This window comes from Trichechus manatus, unplaced genomic scaffold (assembly GCF_000243295.1).
Source record: "Trichechus manatus latirostris isolate Lorelei unplaced genomic scaffold, TriManLat1.0 scaffold00057, whole genome shotgun sequence".
Taxonomy (NCBI): Eukaryota; Metazoa; Chordata; class Mammalia; order Sirenia; family Trichechidae; genus Trichechus; species Trichechus manatus.
In genome coordinates this window covers 3,139,740-3,148,683 of record NW_004443993.1, presented here as the reverse complement: position 1 = coordinate 3,148,683, position 8,944 = coordinate 3,139,740, and the positions used below count along the sequence as shown (strand labels likewise).

The 8,944-nt window shown below is 39.8% G+C and overlaps 1 pseudogene; it reads left to right on the top strand.

The window, feature by feature from the left end:
* Positions 1-440, top strand: LOC101351155 (keratin-associated protein 2-1-like; annotated as a pseudogene).
* The last annotated feature ends 8,504 nt before the right edge of the window (positions 441-8,944 follow it).

Below are 8,944 nucleotides of genomic sequence, written 5' to 3'. Positions count from 1 at the left end.
ATGACCATCTCCTGTTATGGCTCTGCCTTCTCCTCCCTGAACTTCAGGGGAGGCTGCTTCCAGTCCTCCTGCTGCCAAGACCCCTGCTGCTGCCAGCCCGTGTCCTGCCAGACCACTGTGTGCCACCCGAAGACCTGTGTGCCACGCTGCACACACACCATCTGTGAGTCCTGCCACAGTCCCATCTGCTGTGACCCATGCTGCCTGCAGGAAAGCTGTTGCTGGCCCAGCACCTGCTGCTGGCCCAGCACCTGCTCCTGGCCCAGCACCTGCTGCTGGCCCAGCACCTGCTGCCCCACATCCCACACGGCTGTGGTCTGCTGGCCCTGCTGCGGGGCCTCCACCTGCTGCCAGCCCATATCTGCGCAGGCCCCACGCTGCTGGCTGCCCGCTGCCAGCCTGCTCCCTGCCAAACCACCCGCAGGTCCTCCTGCTGCTGAGCAGCCCAGTATTACTAAGCATCCCGTAGTAGCTTGAGGGGACATCCTCCTGTCACTGATGGCTTCAAGGCAGAACAACAACCCTGGTGGCATAGTAGTTAAGAGTTATGGCTGCTAACCAAAAGTTCAGCTTTTCAAATCCACTAGGAGCTCCTTGGAAACCCTAAGAGGCAGTTCTAGCCTGTCCTTTAGGGTCGCTATAAGTCAGAATCAACTCGACAGCAAAGGGTTTTGGGTTAGGGGACAGTTTAGAGGGACTTATTTCCTGCTCTGTGTTGGCAATGCCTATGGAAGCTAGAAATTGTCTTAGAGAAGAGCAGAAGTCTGAACAAAGTCCTCAGATACCCACAGTACTAAGAACATAAACTTCATAAGCCACTTAGCTGAAATATTTTATTCTGGGTCCTCCATCCTGACTATCCCAATTGTGCTGTTGGTCTTGATGATAAAAAACAATGCTCTTGACAGTCCCTGCTGCATTCCTATCTCCCTCAGCACTCACTGGGTTTCATGGTGTCTCCGCTGGGGCATGGCCAAGGAGTGTGAATCTGTTGCTCCTCCCCTGCCTGGTGGATGATGAGGGCTGAGGCTCCTTCCTCAGGACTGGCAGGAAAACAGACTCAGGCTGCATGTCCTGATGTGGATGATGATTCTGGGAAGAAGATACACACATATGAAGCCTGCTGGACTGGGATGGGCACTCTGAATGGCTGGAGACAGAGGCTAGTCATTTATTGTCGAATGGTATTGAGAATGCAACTCAGAGCTGCTAATTAGCCTAACTGATCTATGTTCTCCCAATCTCTGAGGGCTTGTTAAGTTAAAGGATGATAGAGGAAAAAAGTGAATGTCCTGGAAGGGTCAGGGCCCTGACACTTCTCAGGAGAAATCAAACTTGTATTCTCACTTCAGTCTGGTAAACTGCAGGAATCTTAATATGAAGTTCAGACTCTTTTTTTTCCTCATTTGAAGGATCAGGGAGTGACTTTGACATCAACAAATGCAGTAAACAACTGATTCAGTGAGAAAGAGAATTTCTATACTGAGAATCCAATACCATTTTCATGCAACATTTAAGATTTCTATTTCTAAAGAGAACATCCTAGCTGAGATAGCTTTAGGAAAAGAAAAGAGGGTTATAAAGAAGGAAGCAAGTATACAGGAACCCAGCACTCAGTCTATATTTTGGATTCAAGCAATTCATAAGTAAAGCACTCAAATTTGATGACCATAATGTCCTTCAGCAATATTTCTCAGTTGTGACAAACCCATTCTTCTCAGAACTCTTTCCTCATTAGTTTCTGCACTACTCGTCTGTTTAGATAAACATCCACTATAGGGACACTGGGCCAAAGAATATTAGAATACTAAGGGCATTTTCAGATAACAAATCCAGAAAGACAGTAAAATATCTTTATGAGGGAAACATAGGGAAAATTTACTATCCTTTTCTCTTTACGAAAAAAAGTCAATTAGAGGACACTATGAAGCAGTCAAGGAGGGCTTTGGTGTTTCAGTGGTCAAATTCTCACTTTTGATGTGGAGACCCAGTTGAAATTCTTAGCCAACATACCTCATGTGAAGCACTACCCAAATGAAAGTGGAAGCTTGAGTGTTGCTATAATGCTGAACATATTTCCCTAGGCTTCCAGACTAAAACAGAGGAGGAAGGAAATCCAGGCAATCAACTTCCAAAATCAGCCAGTGGAAATCCTATGGATCACAACAGTCTGATCTGCAACTGATCACGGGGATGACGCAGAACTAGACAGCATTTCCTTCTGTTGTGGGTGGGATCGCCATGAGTCGAGAGCTAACAACAAAAACACAATCAAATATGCTTTATTTTATACAAATGCAATACAAAATATTTTCTGATTTGGAATATTTATAAACACCCAATAAGAGATAATATACCACATTAACTGGATTCTAAATTAAAATAAAGTGTTACTAATCAGACATCATTTTTGTAGGCCTGTTTTCTTCACAGGTTGTGGGTAGGCAGTCATTTGGATGAGCCTGGCACTTACGGTCTTCCCTGTTCCTCCCCTATTAGCATCTTTGGGCTTCAGGAACAAACCATCACACCACCATCCACCTAGCATAAAGCTTTGTCTAAAAGTTAGCGGGGTTAAAGAGATATAGCCCTGGGTGAGGGGCCAAGGTGACTGAGCACCTCCTTCTTGAGTGGTCAGACAGGAAAAATCTCTAAGAGGTCATACAGGGTAGGGATATAAAATAGCTGGGGGAGGGAATTTTCTCTGTCTCCTCAGCTACGATGGTAATGGGCAGTATGCATAGCTTTTAAGTTATGACTTAAGTGGACCTAACTGTCCAACTCGAGACCAGCAGAAGGTAGGCTCCCAGGAGACTGTCAATAGATAGGTTCCCAATGTGTCCCTTAGCTATGATGCCAAGTGAGGAGCAGGTGGAGGGCAGGCATGGAAAAATGTATATCCACTGGGATAATTTCCAGAAGTTGGGGGGATAGGCATTATATTCTGTTTATTCATCTCACCTATGACACAAAATGGGGTGTGCATGGAAAAGTTGTCATCTCTGCCTGAACTTCTTTTGCACCAAAAGGGACTGCTCTCCTGTTGTATACTGTCCCCTTCTTATTGTGTGTAATAAAATCTGCTTTCCATGTGCTATATTGTGTTCAGGCTCTGAATGGAAGGATGTGATGTTCATGGAGAAATCCATATTTGTTATTAATGCCCTTTTCCTAATGGCCTTCTGGCTCTCTAGAAATCAGGTACAACCTGGAAGTGCATTGCAGATTTGTCATGTTGCACTGCGTTTATGGCACAGCAGAACAGGATCTGATGATGTTGTCTTCATGAGTTTTCATCACTCTTTGGATTTCTGACATTCATCTTCCATAGAGATAAGTACTCACTCAAATATGTGGGTTGTCTTTAAAAATCTTTCAAATATAAATCCTAATCCTTGGCTTTGGTGGACATAAAATTTTGATAAATGTGTATTTTCTAAAAGTACAAAATCATATAGCATCATTGAACTCAAAGATGGCATGAATATACAATACATCAATGAGTAAACAATAATTTACCTTTAAGAAACATTGTTTTCCTACTTATCATTTTATGAAATTTATTTGTATCAATGCTAAACCATCTCAGGGAAATCTGGTGCTGAGTTCACTTTATCTTTATTTTCTTTCCATTCTGTATTGGCTTCAGAAAGTGTTTTAAACGCACTCATCATCCTAAATATTTGTAAATTCTTGTTTTTTCATCAAATCAACCCTCTTATGTACAGTTGAGGTATTTAGATCAGGGACGTCCCAAAGTCATATCTGAAACCCAACTATCTTGTGCCTATTTAAGAGCTTTTCAAGCCAATCCTCCCTGACAGGGAGATTGCAATTCTTCTCATTTCAGCTCCTTGATGACAATTCAGGTCTTCATTTTCCTTGGAATGTCACAATATGATTTAATTTTGGAAAATAAAAAAGTGAAAATAGCAGAGAATAATATGAAAAACACATGGGTAGTTTGCACATTGATAAAAACGTGAATCTTAGTTGAACTTAACTTTTGGGGTTGTTGTAAGAAATTAAATAATACATACGAAGTGCTTAGACCGGTGGTTCTCAATGCTAGTTGATCATTGTAATTAACTATGGATCTTTTAAAATATAATAATGAACTGCCCACAGCCAAGAACTAATTAAATCAGATTCTCTGCATGTGAATCCCTTGGTCATCCCAATGTCCAGCCGGGACTGAGAACCATAACTTTAGAATATTGCCAGGCAATTAGTAAGCACTCCACCAATGTTACCTGTTATTTTTATCATTAATACCCACTCCCTGTATTATATTAAGTGTTGTATTAAAAATAGAAATGTTCAATAGTATTTACTTCAGAGTCCGACTTTTACAGGCACTTAAAATATTACCAATGAAAACTTGAATAAACTAGCTATCCCTGCATAATTCCATTCCTCCGCCTGCATAATTCCATTCCTCTGCACAGTCATCTGTCAAAGGCAAGCACTGTCACATATTTGGTGGGTAGATTTTCATTCAATGTTTCCATAATATTTAGTATTGACTTATGTATCCATAAACATTTTTCTAAAAATGTACCTGAATAGTAGCATACTACACACATTGTCACCCAAGAGTCCCCATTTACTACACTATTGGGTTGTAAGTATCCCTGTGAAATACACACATCTCTTTTAAACATTTTAAATGATGCATGGTATTATCGAGAGAGGCACATCATCTTATTTATCCATTTCTTATTTTGACAATCCTGTGAAAATTCTTGTACCACTCTTCACATCACACAAGTGAGAATTTCCATATGATGTGTGCTTGGAGCATAGTTGTTTGAAGTGTAAAAATCAATGCATCATTAGATGGATGAAAGCTCAATGTGTGAATTCCATATAGCCTACCCTCTGCTTTTGTGAACCAAGGAAGCATCTATTCCATATTTATTGTAGCCTACTCTGTGCCAAGCACAGGATAGGCTTTGGGGAATCATAAATGAATGAACCTCGGCTGTTTCCTTCCAAGCATTTGATATCTAATTGTATAAAAATGAAAATAAAATGTTCTATTAGGGATCCAGGGAAAACTAATCCTTCAGATCACAAAATACTTCAGTTGAATAGTATGAATCTGGGCCTAATAATATAAATAATAACAATATTTAAAGCTCCCTGCAACTTGGAAGTAAAAAGGATAGGCAAGTTCGCCCTGAGAAAAGGACATTCATTTTTCTCTTCTTCCTCATCCATTATTATTAACAAGTCCTTAGAGACTGTGATTACATGGACGCTTTTGGCTAATTATGAGCTCTGGGCATTGAGTTCTTAAGGCCATAAGCTCAAGGCCATTAGTTTAAATTTTATTTTACTATTACTACCTGCATCTATCATATATAAAATCATAAAGGTAGTAATCATTTCCTATGTAATAATTATTCACTGAAGTTGTACCAACTAGACATCGACTCAGATGACAATGCAGAGGTCCAGAGATACTAAGGACTTGCCCCATGGCACATATTTCGCAAATAGAGCGAACAGAATTAAAAATTAAGTTGGCAGTCTCTGAGGCACATGCACTAAATTTCTTTACTCTGTTGCTCTACACTCCAGGAAGTTTTAAGCAGAGGTCCAGAGATTTTAATTAAAGGTATTCCTAAGATGTACCTTTTAAGTGATTCCAGTTTCCCAACTAGAAATCTGAATTGCAGAAAACTCTGAGATGTGTCTCCCTTTGATTTGAGAGGGGCTAAATTTAAAGACGAGAAGAAGTAGATAGCTAAATTCAGGAACAGGGGCAAGAGTGACGTCTGCCCAGAATTATCATCTGCCAACTCTTTCTGTTATTCTCACCTGTGTCCTCAGATATCCTCCCTATAGCTGATACAGCAAGGGGCACCCTCTGGAAACCACAGCGAATAGCTTGAAATGACCAAAGAGAAATGAAAGGTAGCTGGATAGGGCAGAATATGGCCCAGTATCCTGTGTCTGGAGTCAGACTGTGCAGATTCAAACCTGGCTTCACCCCTTTCTAGCCCAAGACCTGGTACAGGTTACATAAAAAGTCTGTGCTCCTGTCCTCATTTGTAAAATGACAATAATGTGTGTTGCTCTTTTTGGAAGGTGATGGTGCAGATGCAAGAAAATAAGTTATATGGATGTTTTAGCTCAGAGCCTGGTACAATGAAGCCCTCAATAAAGGTTCCTGATAATGTAGTAACATCATCATCCTCACCATTATTATTATCACCCCACTCGAGGCTTAGTGGTTAAGAGTTCAGCTGCTAACAGAAAGGTTGGTAGTTTGAATCCACCAGGTGCTCTTGGAAACTCTGTGGGTCGCTATGAGTCAGAATCAACTCGATGGCAATGGGTTTGGTTTTTTCATTTTTTTTTTTTTTTTTTTTTAATGATCAGTTTGGAGTCCTTGGGTGGTACACACAGTTGACATGCTCTGTTGTTAACTTAAGGGTTGGATTTCAGTGTCACCCAAGGTGCCTAAAGACGTACTTCCAAAAAATTAGCAATTGAAAACTCTATGGAGTATGGTTCTACTCTGAGATACATGGGTCATGTGAGTCGGAATCTACTCATTGAAAAACGGTGGTGGTGCTGGTGTAATTTGTAGAACTTATCAAAATCCGCCCATTATTCTATGGTTTTTAGTCTTGCATATACTGTTAAATTGAAAAAAAGTGATGTCATTGAAAGTTCATAATAATAAAAAAGAACAAGACATACATTTATTATATCAGGAGTTAATAGAAATCTATATAGAAGGGCTAGTAGACCATCCAATACTGGATGTATTGATATCAAAATGTCTTCACTTTTCTTGTGAGTCAGTGAATAACTTATTCAATATTAAACAAAGTGTAGATGTACCCAGTCTATGCCCTAATTAAGCGAGCTTTTGAGTATAGAGACCAATGATATTTAGTCCCTGTCCTAAAACTGCTCAAGGTCTTACTGTGCAAAGGTAAAATCGTAAGGCCTTCTGGCAGGCATCCACCTTAAAGCACACGTTGAGTATTTCATCAGTGAAGTTGACTGTAGATTCAGCTTAGAGGTAAGAGGCACAGTAATTTAAACTAGTGACTGCCCTGGTTTTCAGAACCCACATTGCTGCATCAGGAGCTATGTGTGGCATCTCTAAGGAAAGAGAGAAGGAGCCCCAGGACAGATTTTTCAAGACAGAAAACAATGAAGTTTGGTTACAAAGTGGAATTCCAAGCAGGCTACAACTACAGAGATGAAAGATCACCTCCTTGCTGAGGACATGACCCTTTGTACCCTAGAGTAATCAAAAACAGATAAAGTTAAATTTATTCATAATGACTTGAGTGACTTAATGATTCTCAGGCACCATTAGAGTCACATAACAACTGGAAATATGATATCTCCACCTTCAACTTCAATTTTACACCCTTGACTAAGGCATATGATTTACAACCAAACTTTTTCCTGAGCACATTTGTAAGTTTCCAGTTGCAGACACATGACAATATATCTTTATTCCCATGTTACGATTTATCAGTCAGGGTTCAATCAAGAAGCAAGAAACAACACTAGTTATTTACACGAAGAAGACTTAATATAGGTAATTAGTTAAATAGTTATTGAAAGAATGAAAGGCATAAAAGAAAAAAAGAGGCAACCGAGAGATGTTACCTGCAGGAAGTAGCTACCACACCAAAGGACAAGGAGAAAAGTGAAAAATTTAAACTTACTGGGGAGGAAGGCGTGGTGGGGGGTGATCTTTATGGACAACTATTGGAAGAAACTGACAAGAGAGCCAGATGGAAAATCAGAGTGATGACGTAAGGATTTTTAAACTGGCATCACAAAATGTAGTATAGAAAGGGGAGTTTGGAGCAGAGAGACAAGAGCTCAATAACCAGCACATATGACCTGCTCTATGGTATAGAGGGACAAGATATATGGAGAAATATTACCAGGAATATTGGGAAAAACCATATTGCCTGTTGCTAGGGTAAGTTCTCTCATATATTCTCCCTTGTGAGCTCTGATAACTTTAAGACCTCCAGCATCTTTTCATGAGGACTAAAGGATCCAAGACATATTAGTCATTTTTTGAGCAATTGTTTCACTGAATCAGTAGTCTTCAACCTTGGCTGCCCACTAATACCTGCCAGGGTGCTTTGAAGAATCCTCTGACTTACCCCACACCCCATTCTAAATAAATCAGACTCTCTGGTGTTGGAACTCAGGCATGAGTATTTTTTTTAAATATTTTATTGCAGTTTAGGTGAAAGTTTACATAGCAAACTTTGTTCCTATTTTAAAATTTTTATACAACGTTTTCCATGACACTGGTTACATTTTTCATAATATGTCAATATTCTCATTATTTCCATTCTCTTTGTTCTGTTTCCGTTGATCTAAATTCCCTTCCCCTCCTTACCTTCTCATCATTGTTTTAGGGTAAATGTTGATGGTTTGGTTTCATACAGTTACTTATTTAAGGGATTAGGCATGAGTATTTTTAATGGTCACCAGATGATTCCAATATGAAGCCAGAATTGAAGGCCAGTAATGAGCATTATCACACTTAAATTCTATAAATAAATAAAAGAGATATAAAAGTTGTATAGACACAGGCGTGAACTGTGGAAAGGGTAGAGGATTGTTGTTGTTTTTTTTTAAGAGACCCGTGCACTTCACCAGGATTCCTGTGTCATAGAGGATAAATACAGAAAGTTCTATGGGTGTTATAGGATTCAATTGGACAGATTTTACGATGTACAAGAGATTGGAAAACATCACCCAATTCCCAAAAGTGTAGCAAAGAAGCAATACAATATTCTAACATGAAACATCAAGAGGAATGAAATCCATGGGAGCTACACAAATTATGTGACCAAAGGAGCATGTATTCCAGCACCACATGTCTGGTTTTGCTGCCAAATATAACACACACACCAATAAAAAAAAGTCACAGGTCTTCAAA